This window comes from Emydura macquarii, unplaced genomic scaffold, assembly GCF_026122565.2.
Source record: "Emydura macquarii macquarii isolate MOO-44397 ecotype Brisbane River unplaced genomic scaffold, CSIRO-AGI_Emac_v2 contig_67, whole genome shotgun sequence".
Classification (NCBI taxonomy): Eukaryota; Metazoa; Chordata; order Testudines; family Chelidae; genus Emydura; species Emydura macquarii.
In genome coordinates, this window is record NW_027130204.1 from 12,080,107 (window position 1) to 12,101,762 (window position 21,656).

The window sequence follows — 21,656 nt, forward strand, 5'->3', positions numbered from 1 at the left end:
AACTGAATCAAACATTTAAAAAAAATACTTGGTTGATATTAACCTAATCATGTATTTAAAATTATGCCTGGCTTTCCTACTTGTAGTGGTTTCCCCTGCTTCCCTGCTTCGAACATTGATACATTTTGCTTCTGAAATAAATGAATCACTGGCTAACTCTGTGTGGTAACCCAAGTACTTCGTTAGGTTTGAGAAGTACCAGCAATTATAATAATCATCTCTGTTTTCCAGTGTCACTGAGGCTGGCTACATCCAGGAAGGAGGACATGAATAGCTATTGCGCTGCAGAATGAGAATTTTTGTTAGGCATTTTGCCATCTGCAGATTTATGTTGTTACGGTAGTGGTAGTTCTAGAGATCAGGGGGAGGAGAAAAGAATATGTGCATCCCGAATCAGGAATTTATCAATATCAGGGTTATTTCCTTCCTATATTTCCCCCGTGCTTAGATCTAGTGTAATCTGTATAAACATGTTCATAATCACTTATGATTTTCCTTATCTCTCTATCCCAGACTTTTTTTTAAAAAAAACCATCATACACTTATTTTTCACATCCATGTGCTTCCTGGAGTGAATTACTATTCCATAATAGATTGTCTCACCATAAAGTTCAGATGAAGCTTAACCAGGCCTCTGTGATTGGTGTGCCAAGGTGACTAGCAAATACACCTTGAAATCTGGGATTTGAGTTGGCTCAGGGAGAGGAGGAAAGCTGCAGATTTGGAGGTAGTGCCTTGCTTGGAATTTGACTCTTGTTTTGTTTATAGTAGACTGTGTTAGTTTCCTTAAAGTCACCACGCTGGAAAAATCATTAGAAGTGACGTCAGTAAAACAATAGCAAACTAAATATAGTGATTTGTTTTTTAAAGGCAGCCATCTCCCAGTGCAGACTGGCAAAGCAACCAAATGATAAGCAGACTGCTTCTGAACTGAGACTCACCTATTGGAAATCTTGGGAGCTGGCACTGATATTGTTCCTAAGGGGGTAGCAGTGTTGTTATTCCAGAGCTCAGCAACTCTAATGCTATTCTTTTCTTTGATCTTATATTTAATTCAATCTCACCCCAATGGGATAGTATCGTCTTACTACTACATCTTGATAAGATCTCCTGCTTTAAGTGCTATTCTGTTCAAAGTAATTAATTGAATGTGGACATGTATTTCCTCCAAAATCTTAGTGGAATCTTTCAGTTACATTCTAATGAAAGACAAAATCCTCATCATGTATGTACCCTTTCATATGCTTTCCATTCAATGTAGCTTGATGTTACTTTTATTTATATTAATAAGAAGTAAAAACGATGTTGCTGCTTGGATTAAAACTCTTGTCTCCTCTGGTGGGAACCCATTGGTCCCTTTGACCAACTGAAATTGATTAGTTTTTGTCTTATAACAAGCAAATAATACATGAAATAATTTTTCCCCATCATTTTGTTTCACTTTAGTACCAAGTATGCAATTTGCACAGTGTATGCACAAGCATATTCAGACTTATATATTATTTATTTGTTTTTTAGTGCTTAGAAGCCCCAGTCATGGATGGGGGAATGAATTGTGCTAGATGCTGTACAAACACATAACAGATAGATGGTTCCTGCCCCAAAGTGCTTACAATCTAAGCCTAAGACCAGGGACAGCAGATGGGGATACAACAAACAGACGGAGGGGGGAAACACAAGGAAATAATGAGACAGTGCTGGTCATCAGAATATGCAGTGGTTTCATCACACCAGCTGCTTATCTATTAAATACACCTTACCTGAAAAAGTGGTTAGGGAAAATATTACATATTTAATTTATGGGTAGTTATGCCTTCTTTTTTTGGGCATTAAGCAAATATATACTTAATGGTGCATCTTCTTTTCAACATAGCCTCTTTACTAAATATTAAACTAAAATATTAACTAAAATTAAAAGCTAATATAAATTTATTTGCCAGTCACAGGTAGGTTAAAATATGTTAATAAGAAATATATTGTTAATTGCTCTGTCGGGTGAATCTAAGGATTTGTCCTCATGGGGGAGTTCATGCGGAATAAGCTAGGGTGTGAATTTAAAGTGCATTGGCTATTCTGCACTAACTCCCCATGTAAACAAACTCTTATACAAAAGAGCTGGTTGAAAATGGGAGTAAGGGAAATTGCAAAATATTCCTTTTTTTGGGGGGTCAAAATTTGAAATTTTGAAAAATTTTGACCTGATTATCCAGTATCATCAAATTAAAGGGTACTCCCTTGGACATTATTCACTGGTTAGTGAAAAAGAGTTTGGATTTAAAAGCTCTTTATTTGCAAAGGAGGAAACTTAAATTTCTGGTAGTTGTGATCACAAGACCATTTAAAAAAAAGGAATAATACACTTCAGAGACAAAACATCAGTCTAATAAATGTTTCTCCGAAAGAAATAGATCCTGGCCAGTCAGTCTTCTGGATGGCTCTCCATTATTTACCCCTGTAAAACTTTGGTTTCAACAACAATCAATAACCCACTTTCTGTAGCAATGTAGCAATAGACTACATTAATTATATCAGTTAAATGGATACACTGATCTTTAATTGGCTGAAGCACACAGGTGTTTTCTCTAAGCCAATCACACTTCAGCTGTTCCAAAATCTACCAGATAAAATTAGTTACAAGCCTTTGGTGTAACACAAACAGTTATCAAAACAAACCTTTTTCACAGGGTCAATGAATGTCTCCTGCTTTGGAAATAAACCCCCATTACACTGCAATGTAAACCCAGGTTTAGTGGATTTGAGTCAGCTGACCCTGGGTTGGAGAACCCAGGCTTGAGTATCTACACTGATAGTTAACCCTACATTAAGAATTTTCTAACCCAGACTTTAACCTGGAGCTCTCGTGTCCACACTGCCTCGTGCAGATCAGAATCAAACCAACCATATCCCAGATTCACTAGTGCCTTCCTGAAATGTGGCCGCTCTAGTCCTTTAACTGTGGTGCACTGTGGGAAAACCTGAGTGTCCTCTCTGCACGCTACAGGAAGTTTGAACAGCCCACCAAGACAGCCTGCTGAGCAGTCATTTTGGTCGATGTGTTCCCAGCTACCAGAAACCAGCAAACATGGAAGAGGAGCTTTTGAAGAACTTCTTTTGCTTGTGCTTTCACTCCTGTCTCAGGAAACAGGCAACGCTTCCATGAGATGCTGGTGGGCATTCTAGTGGCATTTTCTGACCCACCAAAGGCACATGACGGAGCTTATGGTAGAGCAGGGAGAGGAGGAGGACACAGACATGGCAGACTCAAACTGGCTGATGCTTTTCATGATACTTGATACATCCACTGATGCCCCCTACATAGACTGGAGCTTCTGGAGTAGTGTCACAAGCATGGACTGGAAGGATCACATCGTCATGTACACCTGGGATGACCAGCAGTGGATCCAGAACTTTTGCATGCATGAAGAAAGCAATATTTCTGCAGCTCTGTGAGCAGCTTGTCCCAACCTTCCAGTGTAGAGACATGCATGAGGACAGCCATCCCAGGCCAGAAGCAGGTTGCTGTAGCCATCTGGAAGCTAGCTACCCTAGATTGCTACATGTCCATTGCCAACCAGTTTGGTGTTGGAAAGTTGACTGTGGGTGAAGTGGTGGTGGAGGTCTCTAAGCAATCAGGGGTGTAGTTTACCCCAAGATGGCAGGCATAAAAGATATTCCTGAAGTAATTGCTGTTTTAAGACAATGGTGTTTCCAAACTGCGCCATGGCCTTTGATGGAACTCGTGTGCCCATCGATTGCCCTCCTCAAGGAGCACATGAGTATATAAATTAAAAAGGGTACAACCCTATTGTTATGCAGACCTTCATGGATTTTTTGTGAATGTTAACATGGATTGCTCTGGGAAAGTTCTTGATGCCAAGGTTTTTTTGCCAATGTGGAATCTGTATTCATTGACAGGCTGGGGACACTATTCCTACCAAATGACATTGACGTGAATGGAATTACGGTATCCATCATTATTCTGGGGGACTCCCTGGCAATACTCCCCTTTGCCTTGGTTTATGAAACTGTACTCTGATTTAAGAGGCCCTGGCAAAATATGGTTTAATTATACTCTCAGAAGGTGTAGAATGGTAGTTCTTTGTGCTTTTGGCAGATTGAAATCTCATTGGCGATGTCTACGGATCCGTTTGTATTCCAGTGTATTTGTATTTTTCGTGGAATGTTCGGTGGAGAGCAGAAAAAAAAGCAGATACGTATCAAGAAGGTATTGGAAAGGAACTGAATCCCAGAAGAGTTCTTTGTATACATAGTTCAGTGAAAACCAAATCTTTCCCCATTTGTATTGTGGAATAATTTAATTTTAGCTAATTCATGAGTATTTCCTAGCAAAAGTCAGGTTCCAAGGTTAGGCATTTCAGGTCTGTCGTTGAGTGCATTCGTATCTGTTGTTGAATGCATCCTTGTGTCCAAGGATCTCAAAAGTTCTTTACAACACTACTGTAAGGTAGATTTCACAAAAGATAAAATGAGAGACCAAGAAATGGTACCGCTTGTCTAAAGGCATGCTGTGCGTCAATGACATAAGTAGCTATAGATCCCAAGAATCCTGACACCAGGTCCCCCAACTGCACCACTACAAAGCACTGCTTCTCATAATTATACTTTTAACAAAATCAAATGTAAAAACCATTTAAAAATCTCTCTGTGAGAAACTCTTTGTAAGTCTTTCAGGTGTTAGAAAATGAATTACATAGAGATCATAGATGCAATAAGAATGCCCTCTAGGAAAAATAATGCAGCATCATATACCTCTATGGCCACAGTGAGGATGGAGATGAAGCCTGATGACTGTTGCTTATGAGGTTTTAGCAGGCTTGTTCTGTCTGAAAGAAGAACTTTTTGGAATATCCCCCTTAAGCCTTCGTATGTGCATTTATTTTGATGATATGCTGAATATTTCAGGCAACCCAGGGACTTTTTACTCTAGTGTTCTGACTTGTTAAAATCTAGCATCACATTTTCAGTATTTTTAAGCATTCAGGCTTTGAACAACTTTTATTTTCTGTTGCATGTTTTCTTTCTTATTTTTTTAAAGAAAATAGTGCATAATATTGGCAAATAACGCCCTGTTCAAAAGTGACACAGAATGTAGAAAGGAAACCACTTTCGTCTTTCATAGGAAAAATGTCTCTCCATACCACAGGGAAAATGAATTGTATGTTAAGATCACAAAAGCAAGACTTCATTATGATTCCCATCAGCAGAGGGGATCTGCTTTCAAGCACAGATATTTACATTTATAATACACAGGGGATGCAGGTATCAATTTTTTCCTCTGATGGAAAGAAGTATAGTGTCATTCTTAATTAGGGTTTACACTGAACCTAAATCTTGCATTAATGAGGGTTTCTGCATTCACACTTACTTCTAGTGAACAATGCAATGAAATGTTAAATTACATTAAATAAAATCAAACATTTCTGTTCTTAGGATAAATTTCAACCCCAAAGCTCACAAATGCCATCAAATTCTAACATTTCTCAGGACAAAGCCTTATGTGTATAATATAGTATGTATAATACTGACAAAATTTAACTTTGCATACCTGAAGAGGTCCACAGAATAAGTCCAACTTTAACAGTATAGACTTTCCACAAACTCTCTATCAAAGATCATCAATCCTGACTTCAAGAGTACCTACACTTTAGGGTGTAATGATGGTTCAGTCACTGTGCCCATGTAGTCCTTGACACCTTGGCTGAGACAGCAAACACATGCCTCGGTTCTGGTCCTGGCTTCTCGTATTGCAGACAGTGTCAGCTAAAAGTTGGACTGAGATCACACGCTTATTCCCCTAGGCCACAAAGCACCTTTAGAAAAGTCACAGTGGATGGTCACTACTACTTCTGAAACCCAGACCAACTTTAGGCCAGGCTCATTAAAACCGAGAAGTTCCATCTAGCATTACCAATCCCTTGAGTCATCTGATCCCCTAAAATAAAATGAGCAATACAGTTATATTGTGTATTTCCTTGCAGTGGTTGAAATTCTTATTTTAAAGTTTTGTTTTACTTTTTATATGTGAAAACCTTGTTTAAAAAATAGGCCTATATGTATTTTATTGTTTCCTCCATGATAAGAAGTTCAGAATAAGCACATTATGGAAATCAAGAACTGTAGGGCTAGAAGAGACTTCAAAAAGTCATGTAGTCATCCTGCCCATGCTGAGGACTAATTATGTCGGTATGCCTGTAAGAGAGACAGTGTGCAAACATTAACTCCAATCTTGTAATCAGATCTGCATGAATGGTCCACTGGGCCCAGGTAGAAACCATTTTAATCTATGGGACTTTGTGCAGGTGGACTGGATCTTACTGCAGGACCGGCTCTCCTGAACACTGAAAGTGGAGATCGTGGATCTGGTTAGATCTCTTGGTTTTAATGAATTTTGACGAACAAGGTCTTTGTCTATCTGTGTCTCCAAATATTTGGCGTTTGAGAGGGAGAGATATTTTATATTACATGGGGAGCTGGTTCAGTGCAAAACTATTTTTTCATTATTTGCTATGAAGAACGTATTTAGTTTTGTGCCTCAGAGAACTGCATAGTTTTATTTTAATGTTTCATTTAGGGGGTCTTAGGTCTCTTTAATGGAAAAATCAGGAGAGAATTTTGAAGTAAAGAACACTTAGTTATACTTCAGGCTAACTATAGGAATGTTGGAACAGTTCCCCTTGTGTAGATTTGTAGTTGACGTGAACTCTGGTCTTGTAGATGGAAAAGTTTCCAGGGAAGCAGAATAGAGGCTGCTCTTGTGTCAGACTTGGGTGGAATTTTGCGGGCTGGACAGAGGTGGCATGAGTTCTTTTTTTTCCCTGTAAGATCTGCTGGTGCTGCTGTGTTGGGGTGCCCCTGTTTTGTTTGTTGAATGTGTGCTTGATGTAACACTTTGCAACGTGCCTGCGATTTAAAATAAATACAGTGTACATGCATAAATAAATGGAAATCTGTAGAATGAGAATCATTTGAGGTGCCAAGACAGACATGACTAAAAAGGCTCGTGGGAGAGCAGAGGTAATTAAGGTTATGTCTAGAAGCATCACCATGGCAGGGAAGCTGCTTGCAACTCGTTTGTCTCCTAACCTGGTTATGGGCATCGGTCCCCCAGTGACATCTGTTGGAGGAGCAAGGGCTTGGATGTAATTTTTAGTGAAGTCTGGACCTTAGTAGCATTTGATAACCACACTAAAGAGCTTTTACTGAAGTGTTAGCAAAGGATGCTTTAGCTTGATCATGAATCATTGTTATGGTCTATACTTCAGTACAAATTGGAACCATGTTTCTAACCAGATTAGGGGATAGTTGAATTGTAACCAGGTTAACATGGCTGTATTTGTTCAAAACAGGGCCTTGATCATGTTGTGTATAACCAGACTGCTGCAAGTCATTAGAATGTTATCATTCAACCATTCATATCCCAAGAGATTCCACATTCAGTTGCTTGGGCATCCTGATAATCCACAGAAGTATCTGTGAGTTAACTTGTTGGAAAATATTTATGTATGGAAATATATATTAAGTACTTGTCTCTAGTTATGACTTCCACATTTCTTCTGGAGGCTTTTCTTCAGCTACATGTTGCCAATAGTGGGAGCCAAGCAGTAATTTTTAGACCCAGTTAGAACATTTTGAAATTTCAATTACATTTTTCATTAAATTTTTGAATTTTGATGACATATGGGACAAAATTTTTAGAAAGCTTTTGACTAATTTTTTGACTAGTTCTAATAATTTGATATGATAGATTGATGAGACACTTTTTAATAGATAGGACAGTGTAATTCAGTCTCATTGAGACATCGGGGGGGGGGGGGGAGGAGGTAATGACCACTGATCATGTAATCTGCTAGAGACATCACCGCATTTGACTTGTGTGCCCTCCACTGAAATTTAGACTAGACTTGAATTGTTTGTTAACTCCGTGGGGGAGTCAACGAAATTCTTCAGATAATAAATGTTAGTTCATCCTCTACTGGTTAATCTTAAATTGTCAGCCTAAATGTATTGAAAAGGCTGAGAAGCTTAGATTTCTTAATTTTATGTAACCATGAATTTGCCACCATGGAATATTTTATAAATGTCTCCAAAATTAAAATCGATCTTTGTTATTTTTCTGTCTCTCTCTGGTTATCAGATGGAAGGAAATACGTACTGTGTATCAGCTGAAGTATGACTTGTTTTAATCTTAAGCAGCTCTTCTGATGGATTCCAGTTATGCTAGAAAAGATAAATGGTGCAACAGTTAGAGAAACATATAGCCTTCCACTGAATTAGTCTTTTGTAACGTAAGTAGATTATCCAGAAGGCATTCATGCACAACTCTTTGATAATACAGGTGTTTAAATGGTAATAGCTATTGGAATTTGAATGGGAGTGAAACAATAAAGTCATTAGGGTGTTACAACATGAAATTAAACTATTGCTATTGCTGAGCAATATTATTATCCTAAAGTCTGCAACTGTACACACACAGCAGGTGAAAATAATGCAATATCACTCTAACAGAAGTTTACATTAGGATTTAGTTTAGCCTGGGTGTTTGCTAGTGCTATAATGTTTCTATTAAACAGCATTTCTCAGCTGATAAACAACAGTCTAATACAGAAAGGGCAACATAATAGCTACTGGACATTTAGCTGAGTAAATCTCCTTTCATAAAATTCCATTCTGTTCCAGAAAATTCATAGAGTTCTGTGGTAAGGGTATGGTTAGGGAAGATCTAGAGAGTGAGGAACTCTGTTGTGTGTCAAACACAAACGTTATTAATAGGTCATAAACAAGTCAGCCTCTGCATTGATATATTTTAAATACTGTAATTTAAAAAAAAAATCTTCCTCTTGATTTATTCAGTAGTTGTAAGCGAACAGGAGCATATAGGAGGTACCTTATAATGGGAGAAACTATTACTTATGTGCTTTGTCGACGCAATTTAATTATTTTTTCAAAGCAATTTGCACATGAAGACCTTAGTGCTGTTCTACAATAGGATCCACTAGCACGTAGTTCTGTGCCTGTGAGAAATAGCATGGATCTATGCTAGCAGAACCCAATGCAGGGCTAGAGCCTAATCTATTTAAGGGATACATAGGGAAAATGAATTTTAAAATTTGCGGGTTTTATATTTAAACAGTCCCCGGCAGCATTTGAAATCTGAAGATTTCAACATGGAGCTGCTGCTATTATGTATTATTGGTTGTTGTTACTATTAATTAGTTCATCAAAACTAGAATACTGAAACACACTAGTTCATTTAATTTGGAAGATGAAACTAAAGTGTTATAAGTAAGCAGCACACATTTTTCCAGTTATTTATTATTTGTGTTACAATAAAGACCCAATTAAGATCAGGGCCCTGTTGTGCTAGTTGCTGTTCATATACATAATGGTGAAAAGTTTTGGGTTTTTTAAATTAATTCATTAATTTTTTTAAAAGGCAAATTCTCTTTTGTTAAAATAACTTGGGGGCAGACCTCAGCTGCTGTGAATGGTCATATCTACACTGCTGGAGCTATGAGCATTTACAGCAGTTAAGGATTTGCCCATTTTGTTTTTTAAAATTAGAAACATTTCAGAGTCCAGAGTCCTCTAAACATTAGCTATAATAAACAATCAAATGTCTTGCAACATTCAGGAGTAGTTTTTCAACACTAAGACCCTGGTTCACTAAGGTACTAAGCATGTAGCTACCATTAATCGTGTGAGTCACGTCAAAGTGTGGCCCATACAGAACCTAGCACAATGGGATCCTGATGTATGACTAGAGTATCTTGGTGCTATTCCAATACAAATAATAAATATTAATGCTTAAGCACCTTGCTGAATCAGGGCCTAAATGTATGCAGCCCCATTTTAGAGTATACCAGTTCAACCTTGTTTTGTTAAAAATGTCTTTTTGGTGAAGTATTTTTGCTGTGGCTATTGTTTTGGCTACGTTTGTTGAATAGGGAGACGTTTCTAGATTTTTTTTTCTCCTTTCAAATTTTCTCCTCTCATTTCTCCTAGTTTATTTGTGTTTTTTCTTTGTTTGCATTCCACTTCTTTACTGCTACCTTCCACCTGCCATTGTCTAATTTCTTCATATCCTTTTTTGTTTCCAATTAGTATAATAAAGCTGCAAACATTCTCCACAAAAGAAGAAAAAGAAAATGAATCCTGTATTGAATAGTTTGCCCGGCCTGAACAGTATTACTGTGGAAGGTTTTTAAAGCTAGTTTGTCAGGCTTGCTTGAAAGTTTATCTCTAGTTCCTAGAAAGCTACATTACCATAATTTCATTTCAAGGTATAATTATTTATATATCTAAACATTACAGATCTTCGTGTGGACATGAAATTAAGAAACTGGCTATGTAGACCTAATTACCCATCAGTACAGGTAGCCTATGCAACCCCCCTATTTTCTTCTAGAAACTATGAATTAAATTTTTTGTAAGCGACTGTAGCTGTTGCTTTTAAACCAAAGTATATTTTCAGTGGTCTGGTTCTATTGAATGGGTTTGTCTGTCATTTTATCCAAAGGGGTCTTAGCCTTGAATCTTGACTTAGCTGGCAGGAGACGGACTATATTTCAAGGTCTGAAATGACAATGCTTCTATGTTCAAATACACTGAGATTGTCTTGATTTATATTGCTGTCTTCCTTGCATAACTGGTGTCTGCTTTTTGGTATTCTGACAGTAACTGAGATCACTGAAGTAGTCATCTCTTAGAAAGGAGAGAATGTTTGTTTGAAATTGGGAGAAAAGGAAAAAATGATCATTTTATATTTTTATAATACATAAAACACGTACACATAGTCATCTGTTAAAATTTACTCTTTGTCTGTACTTGGAGCTCAGTCAGGTTTTGTGACTTTGTTCCTTTGATCTAGGCACAAAAAGTTACAAATAAAGGGTGTGGGGCGGGGGATTCGGAGGGATATGAGGGAGAGGAACTAGAAAAGGCATGCCAGCTAGTGCAGCTGCAGGTTTTAAGCTTTGCAGGGCTGAAGTAAGGCTGTACGCTGTCAGCACGAATGAAGAGCCAGAAAAGATCTGACAGATGTAAACATGACTGCTTTCTTCAGCTGGAGAAGTGCAAAGGAACAAACACAGATCTTGACACACATCTTTCTCTTCCTTAGGTAGTCTTACCAAATATATTGTTAGTCACTAGGTTTTCTAATTTATCAAAGCCAGCTCCCTTGAAGAACAGCATGAAATACTAGTTAGATCCATCTATATAGATCTTATATTTGGGAGCCAATTAGAAATGGCAGAGAGTGTGGGGGCAATTGTGTGTATGTCATAGGCCTGGCTTGACATGAATAATTGGACATGGGTGAGGAATAATTTTTTGTTTTCAGGAATTTTAAACAAGTTAGTGGCACAGTAATTGTTGACATTTCAAACTCTGGTACTTCTGTAGAATTTCATCAAATATCTATTTATAGCTACTCAAAACCTGATTATTTGCAAACTGGATATTTAAACCCAGCAAAATATCTGCTTCCTTTACACCGTTCAAAACTTGGAGTATGACTGCACTCCTTCCATACACATACAAAAAATCCTATTTACTTAAAGGGGGATACTTGGCAAAAGTCAAGATTACTCACATTGTAAGTCTTGAAAGAGTGTATGGAACAAAACTTGAAGGTAGAAAGACATGAGTCCTATACACACGTTCCTGTTCTACATAAATCAACTTTATTTTCTTAAAACAAAAATGGCATGAATGTGATTCCTAAAAGATATAAAACCTTTCTGCCACCAACACTGCCACTCTGGAGTGAAATGGGGTTGGGGGGGGGGAGGTACTTGATTAAGTGTAGAACTTGTAAATTGGAAACATGATGTTTCCTGTTTGAATTGTGAAATCCTGGACTTCATCTGAGCTTGGAAAACTGGCTTTCCCTTCAGGAAGTGTTTGCTCCCTACTGCTCTGCAAAAACAGTGGAAAAGTGAAACCTTTTCAAGTCACTGTTTCCATTGTAAATAGAAGAAAAACTCATAATGTCTCGTTTCCATTTTCCACTTTGTTTTTACTGGGGATCTATCTCAAAGTCCCAATTTTCTTTTGCTGAGTGAAGTTCACAAGGGACATAAAAGCAATTAGACAAGAAGCTGTAATATAAAATCTGGAAAAAGGCTTCCATTTTGGGGGTCTATAACTAATGGATCAAGGCACTACACTAGTTTCTGCTGTATAATTTTTTGAGTCAGGGAAAGTCTGTGTTTGCAAGTGTCTGTGTTTGCATGTGTCCCTTTAAAATGTCCTGTTTAATAACAGACTTTAAGTTAGAACACTCAACAGTACAGTGCCATGCAAATACTAAGTGGATTGAATAAACAGTCTTTCCTGCTGTTTGTTGCTCTTTGTGGGAAGAGCCCCTTTTTGCTTCCTTTCTCATGATACACTGTTTATTCTCTTCTTCAGCTTTCTCTTTCTGTTAACAAAACCAAACTAGGCAAGATAGTTTACAGCATAAGTATGAAAAATGCATCAAATCAAAGCAATATCTCTGCCCTTACTGATTTTATTCTTTTCATGGGTTAGTCATGCTGTTTGTGTACTGAATTGATCCAAGCAAATCAGGTTCCTATTTTATCAATAATACTATCTTTCTGTAATTTCCTTGAAAGTAACTTACCTGTATTCCCTACACTTTATAAAGGGAGTTTTTGGATTGTAGCTCCAGTTTACCTGTTTAGTGCTCAGATGATACTATAGTTCAGAAAAAGTTGTTCTAATAGACTTATTCCCTCCATGAGTCTTCATGCAATTTTGTGTTTGTTTCTTGTTTTTGAAAAGCACATGTTGTTGATTGTATTTTAAAATATCCTTTCCACTTAAGGAAGTAGAGGGCAATAGGGAAGTGCCAAAGAGTCCGTTTTCAACTCAGTGAGATCTAAAATGTTACATTCATAGGAAAAAGTAGGAGAAGAGCTGTTGCATTCTGGTTGTTGAGTGCATTTTACTTCTGTTCTCAATGGAGAAGTCTTTAAAACATAAACAAATGCAGAAGCACTGTTGATTAATTTGGCCAATGCTGTAATTATTGCTAAATATCAGTGTAACTTTCTCTCTCTCTTTTAGTCACACATCATGCTTTAACTGGTACTACAGAAAACCTGATTATATTACCGTGGCATTCTAGGGGGCTGTTAAGCAGGAGTCTCCTCTTTTTTGCTCTAAAACTCATCTAAATGGAAAACACATTGTCTTCATTATATGCCAGTGTTGAATGAACAGAGTTACCATAGCAACAGCCATCTGAGGCCTTGCTGATTTCAGGCCAGTGAATGGGGTAGACAAACAAAGTACCTTCAAAACCAGAAGGGAACAATAGCTATTCATTCAAGCCAGGTTTAAGATCAGCAAATGTCTTTAGCAAGAGAAATGTAGATAAGAAAGTATCAGACATGGCCATAGAATAGTAACAGAAAATTATCATAATCTTAAACTTTTCTTCCTGGGGGTATTGAATAAAAGACTTTTTTTAAAAAGTAATTTTTTTAAGAGAGCTGAAACAGACAACGACGATTTGTCTACACAAGCTGGTGTCGCGGTTTGAGCATTTGCAATTACATTGCACCCTCTTTATAACCCCAGCAATCATGAAGCCAAGCATTTTGAACATTTGAAAGAAGGCACTGTTATAACCAGGGCAATTATAATGTTCATTGAATGTGCTGGAGAACCAAGGTAGAGTAGTTCCATTCAGAAACCATATTATAATAGAGGAGCTTATTTTGGGGTGGGGAAGGAATGTGTTTTGTGTTCTAGATTATGACCAAAGATGCTGAATTTTCTGACTTCAATCTTCTGCCTCAGCGATTTACTGGAAAACTCTTCAAGTTAAGTCCAAAGTCCAGATGCATTTGTCTCATCATTCTGTTGTTGTTAAATGACTGTAAAACACACAGTTTTGTTGAAATACTAAACATAAACCCTGTTAAAGTCAATAGACATCACATAAATGCCTTGAGATGATAAAAACCAATCAAGGAGTTGAGATAAATGTTTTGATGTAATAAAAAAGAGACCAAGGAGCTGAGTGTGAAATATTCATCTTGAATTAGAAATGCGGTGTGAGGGGGTGTGTGCGTGTGTGTGTGAGAGAGAGAGAGAGAGAGAATATTCTTTCTTCATAGATATAGAGATTTAAATAAACACTGGAAATTTTATAACTACAGTAGTAGTTGGTAGCCAAATGTGTAATTTATAGGTGGGGGGAGGGGGTCTGTGACACTGGAAAACGAACATCGGCAGATTGTACATTCTATTGGCAGCAGGATGTAAAGATTCCTTCGGGAGTTCCAGATCTGAGTATAGACTGTGACGAAAGGGTCCTTGCTGGCTTCCGCTTCAGGTTTGACAGAATGCAGTAGCTATATTATATAAAAGTAGCACAGACACTAAGTGTTACTAGCTCAACAATAGGATCAAAAGAGCAGGCGTTAAGTTCAGAAATGGGTCTGCTTTTGAGTTGTTCATACTTTGGAGAGAGCGGTTACCTCAGACTTGTATCATCATTTATCTAAAGTGACCTCTCTTGACAGGAGGTTATCTTGGGAGCTAAAACAGGCCCCTGCACCCCATTCTGGAAGGTTTCTAAGCAATTTAAAAAATATTAGATAGGTTTTTAAAAAAAAGTCTCTCCACATGGTACTGCATAGGTAAATCAGTCAGCATGAAAACATAAACCACTTGTTATGACATTTGGGGAGTTGGAGAGGGGGTGCCTTTGTGAAAGAGAGATCATGCTCCTCACTAATAATAGGAAAATTGTTACCTTGGGAGGCTTGTCTTGAAGATGGAATCTGTCAAATATTAATTAGTTTGCCTTCCATATTTTATACAGTCTGTATATCTGAGGGTAGGGGGGAAATCGTAATTAGTGGCCAGCCACAGATTTCAAAGAAGCTTTCCAGCATAAATAATGATATAGTTAGTACTTGCAGCATTTGAATGACTAGTTATATAGGGGGAAAGTATGATTGTGGTCACAGGTTGTTGACAAAGACAAATTCCATTGTTTGTTCAAGTCTCCCATTAAAAAGCATTTGAATGTTGTAAAAAGGTGAGTGTTTATGAAGAGGAGTTTTTGTTAATGTAATTGGATTCTGAATTAAGAACAGAGGATTAAAAAACACTTAAGAGATAAAGTGAAAATGGAACTTAGGTGACTTTGAACTGAGTAAAGGAATGGACAAGAATGTTGAAAATAGTATAATGGCATGAAATAAAGCAATGGTACAGCCTCATTAAAAAAAATATGTCCTGTTCTGGTCACCATGTCACTGAAAGGTTGTAGTAGAAAATGATTAGCGATAAACTGGGAGGAAATAGTTAAGAAATTTAGCTAAGAAGGAAGACACCTAAACTGGGCTATTATAGAGGTGTACAAAATAATGAATGATCTAAAGCAGGTAAATCAGGCCCTCCTGCTTACCCTCTCTCATAGTACAAGAACAAGGGTATATTGCATGAAACTGAAAGACCAACAATTTAGAACAGATAAAAGAATGCATTTTAACACAATGCATAATTAATATATAGAACTCATTGCAGCAAGATTATTCGGCCAAGAACTTAACCAGATTCAGAAACTGGTTAGACACTTATATTAATATGGACATGTACAGTTACATTAAGTAGGATTTTTAAAAAAAATTGAGTTCATATAAAACCTCATGATGATGCCGTTCCCTCAGTGATCGTTTCTGGAAACATGATATAGGACTAAATGGACCTCTGGTCTGATTTGGAATGACAGCTGCTTTTGTTTTTGAAAGTCGCCAACATGGATGAACAAAAGTGAAACTTTACATGAATGTGTCTTTTGAAACCACTATGTGTTCTAAGATATATATTCTGCATGGAATTTGAATGGGTTTGACAAATTTCTGGTACCTTACTCAAGAACCCCTATGTGCAAAGCAGATATTTCCACGTTCATGCTGCTTAGCCACCTATCATGGTTAATGGCATGTTTCCCCTCTATTCTCTTGGAACATAAACAACGTTTTGAAAGAGGTGATCATAAAAATGACTGTCCACAACAGGCTGCAGTTGCAAGGTGCAAAGATTAAGAACCCGCATAATTGATGGATGTTCAAATCTGGTATTTTGGTTCCTTCCAGTTTTAAAGGTAAAATTTGTATTTGGATCAGGGGCTGGTATTCAAATATCTGCACAATAATTATGGGGTTTGGTTTGGGTCCATCTCCTGACACCAAGGGCACTTTGTTTTGTAAGTCTGGAAAGTTATTTCTTGCCTGGAGCCATGCAGTTGGGAATCCTGCTAAGTAATCCCTTTGGTAATACCATAAATGTGTGGCAGCATGTGGGAGAATCACAGTTACTGGGTTAGCTGCATCACTCTCTCTTCACAGGGTCTCATCAAGCGTACCGCCACAGGTGCTGATGTTGGAAGTGACTGCCATCTTCTTATTTGGACAATCAAAATAAAACTTAAGAAGTAATATTATGCAAGGCAGAGGATATGTATGATACTATGAAATTAGTAAATCCAGCACTGAAGGCACATTTCAAGCTGCAACTTAACAACAGATCTGAAGAGTTAGATACCAATGGAGGACATGAGAGAAGTGGCAGTTTTTCAAAGAAATAAGTGTGGGTGCAGCTAGGACTACAGTGGGACTGAAAAGATGTAAGAAAGACGAATGTCTCCAACCAAACACATGAAGGCTTGGTGAAGAGAAGAAAAAATTAAAGTAGGGAATTCAATAAGAACAAGATAGAGAAAGAAATGTTCTGCAACAAGAATATTGCAGACAATACCATGGAAATTAAAAGATCAGTCAGAAGAGATAAGAGAGAGAATGGATGGAAAATAAAACAAGAGAAGCTGAGGAGGTGTACAAAAGAGTGGATTCTAAAAAGGTTTTTCTAGTTTCTAAACTACAGACAGCACAGTTCTCGATCCACTGTGGCACTGTGAAGGTTTGATGTGGTACACCAAGGAAGGACAGAGCGCACTGGATGGCATATTTCCAGGTTGTGCTCGATCAGCCAGAACCATTAACACATTGAGAGACATGAAGAAATAGCGGATTTACTTTTATCACTTGGAGTAATCACCTTTGAGGAAGTAACTGAGGCCATAAACCAACTGAAGAATGGTAAAGCACCAGGCTGTGGAAAGAAGACGGTAAAATGTTAAAAGTCAGAGAGGAAGTGATGGTGAATTACATGTGCAGGATGTATAGACTGTTTTGGGAGAAGGAGATCTATCCTAAAGATTATAAAAGAGGAGTTAGCTGCAAAATTTCTTAAAAGAAGGGGACCAGCTTATTTGTGATAACTGGAAACAGGTGACATTCTTATCTTTTCATGGAAAAGTGTTTTGCATTATCATTTTAAATAAGATGAAAACTACTGTTGATAGTACTCTGAAACTCAGAGAAGAACAGGTTGGATTTTGATTTGGTAGGTCATGTTGAGACCAGATTTTAATCTTGAGACGATTTATTGAGAAGGACTTAGAATACCAGCAGAAGATGGTGTTTCTTGATTTTACGAAAGCAGATGATACTGTCCACAGAGAAGCACCTTGGAAGATCCTGAAACACTATGGAATTCTAGCAAAGATTGTTAATTTAATAAAATCTTCATGTGATGAGTCTGTGAGTTATATCAGGACAGAAAGAGGAGACACAGAATGGTTTAAGATAGTTAATGGCAGAAGGCAAGGTTGCATACTATCCCCACTTCTCTTCGGTATTGTCATAGACTTTGTGATGACAAGAGTGATGGCTACTGTCAAGGACATTGGTGTTTGGGCAAGAGATAAGCAGCAAGACTTAGATTTTGCAGATGATCTAGTTATACCGGGTACCAAGTTGGATGGAATGAAAAGAATTTTTGAGCATAACAGCAGAAGCTGCTAAAGTGAGACTTTTAATTAGTATGCAGAAGACCAAAACCATGGAGGTAGGAGAAAATGCTGTTTACATCGCTGGATGTGTAAATAATGGAGAAGAGTACAAAAGAGTTGATGGCTTTGTCCATCTGGGAGGTACAATATCTGCTAATGGCCAGCTCACTAAATAAGTGAAGTCAGGAATCGCTAAAGCCAGCGAGTGGATCGTTTTCCCATTTGTCAAACATCTGGAAAAGTAAGAAGATACATCCACACACTAAAATGAGATTGTACAATGTTATTTGCCTTCCAATACTATTGTATGCCTCAGAAATGTGGCAGATGGTGGAAGTACACAACAAGAAGCTGAATGCATTCCACCAGTGTTTTAAGAATCTTGGGAACGTATTGGAGAGATTATGTAACTAACATGGAAGTGCTGCCCTTCATAGGTAAGCAAACGGTGGATTCAGTAATTAGACAGGCATGGGTATGGTGGTGTGGCCATGTCATCAGGCTACCCTGTGGTAGAACCACAAGGTACATCTTAGATTGGATTCCACCTGGAGGGAAGAGAAGGCATGGAGGACAAAGAAGGCGTTATCACAGGACAGTCGAAAAGGATGCTGCTGTCATTAAGACATCTTACAATGGAGTCAAACATCTTGCTGTGGACGGACAGCTATGGGGAAAATGGCCTTCTGCCACTAGGCACAGGAGATGTTACATTCTAAGTCTAAATAAGTACCAACCAAGGCTACTTCAGCAGGTCCGACTAGTGTTTGAACCGTACTGGGAATTTCTCTTTAGCCTAGTGCAAAATAAGTAGGGACCACATAGCCTTCTCAGACAGTATTGTTTAATGTTACCAGTAGGAATACAGAACTGAGAGACACGGGTTAGAAATAACACAAGAAGAGGCCTAACCTCATGGATCTTACCTAGCCTTTAGCTTCTCTTGGCCTAAAGGCTTAGACCCTGCTAAGAGAGCCTGCAACTCCTGCCTCAGACCCAGTTCTGTGTCAGCCTCATGGAATACCAACCACTCCCCACCCCTCTTTCTTTTCTGCCAGGGCTATCTTTTATCTGGTCAAGATCCTTTGATCTTCAGGGTCTCAGCCTTTGTGATGGCCCCATTAGCTGCTTTGAAGGTATGTACCTGAGAATGTCTTATCTATTTAATTGTTTTACCATTCCTGCTTGATTCTTACAACCCCTTTATAGCCTCCTTTGATTCAACTCTATGCATTTGGGCAGGCAACGAGTGATGCCAAATCGAACAGGAAAACGGAGTCACCCATTATATTCATAAGAATAATGCAGTTATCTCGTAGTTCATCACATGAGGCATTTTGCTGGTGGAGGTAGGCAGATGTAATGTGCTTTGGTCAACTGGGTGGTCTCTAAGACTAGAAGACTTTAGCACAGTTTGGAGGACACAGTTTAGTCTAAAATATACTACAAGCTGCAGACACAGTCGATGTGTAGTGTAGATTGGACCTAGTTTATCAGAAATCTCCCACCTTGCCTATATACAAGTGACCAGTTAGCTAACGCTCAAGAATTGACTCTAGTGTCTTCAGTAATTCACATGTTCTGCTTGTTTTGGCACCACAGCAATAAGTTCCTTAATGAACGTAAGTCTATGTGAATACAAAAGCAGACTACAGCAAAACAACTTTATAGTTTTACCTGCATTAGTTTTCTGTGTCTTTACAGGTGTGATAATAGTTCTATATCTGAATTATATTCAGTAGATGGTGCACTTTTCTATGTGGGACCTTAGTTTGGTGTGCAGTTTTTCTTTTCGTTTGCTTTACTAAAATGGCAAAGATGTTTGAATAGATGAACATTTAAACATAACTCTTAATACTGTTTTTTCCTGGTGCTTTAGCAAGGGGCCATATGGTAGCGTTACTAGAGGACAGAAAATCATAACTTTGGGTAATGAGTAATCAGCATTGTGAAAAGAGAGAGGTTACTGGGAGCAATTTTAAAGGTTAGAAGTATCTCTCTTTTATTTCTATAGGTGGCCTGGAAATTGAATTCTGAAAGCACCCATATCTTTTGCAGCACATGTTGAATAACCTCCCAATAGCCAAGCTAAGTGAGGTAATTCAACATGCTACCATAAAATAGCTTTTCTTTTCCTAGGTTCTGTGACAGCTGGTCTCACTTGGTTTACGATCTCCATCTTCAGTGTAATGTTCCAGTGTTCACAGCACTGATGATAATTTTAGCCGCCACAGTCCCCTGCTGAAACATGATTACAAGGTGTTCATGTGTGTTCACTGTTATGCTGTGTTGCCCAGATTTGAAATGGTGTGCTCTTGGTTTTGTTTTTGTTTTTGTTTTCTAAAGACCACTTCTAGGCTGACACATTACTCAGAGAGACTCCCCTGTTTGATGCATTTATCGCCATCATAATGCATGCTGGGTTCAGCACAGAATGAGAGCTGGCAATCTTCGTGGGGCTGGTTATCTCTCGGTTTGTCTAAACTGCAGACTCCACAGTGGGATCGATTGAGTGGGTAGTGTAAACCTGTTCAGTTGATCCCAGATGGCCTCTCCGGTCAACGCCGGTAATCCACCTTCCCAAAAGTAGTAAGGCTGCGTCGACGGGAGGGGGTCTCCTGTTGACGCAGTGCCATGAAGACACCGCGGTACGTCAATGTAAGTACATTGACGGTAGATACGCAAGCTACATAATGTACATAATGTAGCTTGCCTATTGACAGCCGGCAATAGTGTAGACCAGGTCTCAGTGTAAGATAAGTATTATCTTATTATGGATGTCCCCTCGCTTGGCTGTTGGGAGCATTGAGCTTGTTGCTAAAGATGCAGGGATTTTCCCAATTTTCTTTACCCTAGTCATTTCAATGAGTTATAGACATTGATTTAGGTCAGGGGTGCTCAGACTGGGGGTTGCAACCACTCTGGGGGTAATCAGGTTATTACGGGGGGCTCGTGAGCTGCCAGCCCTTGTGCATGCCAGTAAAGGTGGCCTGGCATGGGGGGAGGTCTTCACTTTGGGGGGGCGGGGCGGGAGGTTATCACAGCCTGAAATATTTTCAAAGAGGGTCCCAGCAAAAAAAGTTTGAGAACCCTTGCTTTAGGTTATGCTATGATCTAACAAAGGAGAGGTGATATCCAAATAACATTATTATTCATATTATATTATGTGAGGCCTCAATTAAGATCAGGACCTCAGTATGCTAAGTACTGGTCAAAGGTCTAATAAGAGACAGTCCCATGCCCAAAGAGCTTACAGTCTGTCTAGACAAGGGTGTGAGGAGAAGTGATTTGCAGGTAAGTGGCAGGCTTGGGAACAAGACTCAGGTCTCCTGACTTTCAGTACCAAGTCCTGTCCAGGAAACTACACTACATTCCTGGCAGTTAAGAAACCTTAATTAACTAGGGTGATGCTGGACAGATGGTGCCATAGTAGGTGAAGGTCAGTCACTGGAAAAGGAGTTTCTCATTCAGTGAGATAAGGAAGAATTGCACAGCAAGTGGATCAAAGGCTGAAGGGAAGTGACCTGGCTTCCAAGGCTGCTTTGTGGATAAGATACACTTACACCATGGTTGGTACTCACTGATCATGTGGACAGGACATTAAAAAGTTGATTTATGTGCATCCTTACACTGACCCATTCTTTCTTAGAATCAACTCTAAATTATCTGAACTATCCATTGCTGTTTCTCCACAGCCTGCCTTGGAATGCAGAAGTTAATGGGAGATTAAATCCTGTTGTCTAAAATAATTTTA

General features: G+C 38.5%; 1 protein-coding gene across 13 annotated transcripts in view; it reads left to right on the forward strand.

Moving 5' to 3' along the window:
- The window catches only part of ZMIZ1 (zinc finger MIZ-type containing 1), a 482,416-nt gene that overhangs the window by 206,256 nt on the left and 254,504 nt on the right, over positions 1–21,656 (forward strand). Inside the window, exon 1 of one of the 13 annotated variants that reach the window (XM_067539639.1) lies at positions 19,027–19,038. The exons of the other annotated variants lie outside the window; for them this stretch is intronic. The gene's annotated coding sequence lies outside the window, so the exon portion shown is untranslated. Of the gene's footprint in view, positions 1–19,026; positions 19,039–21,656 lie in introns of those variants that run through there. 13 annotated transcript variants of the gene reach the window in all.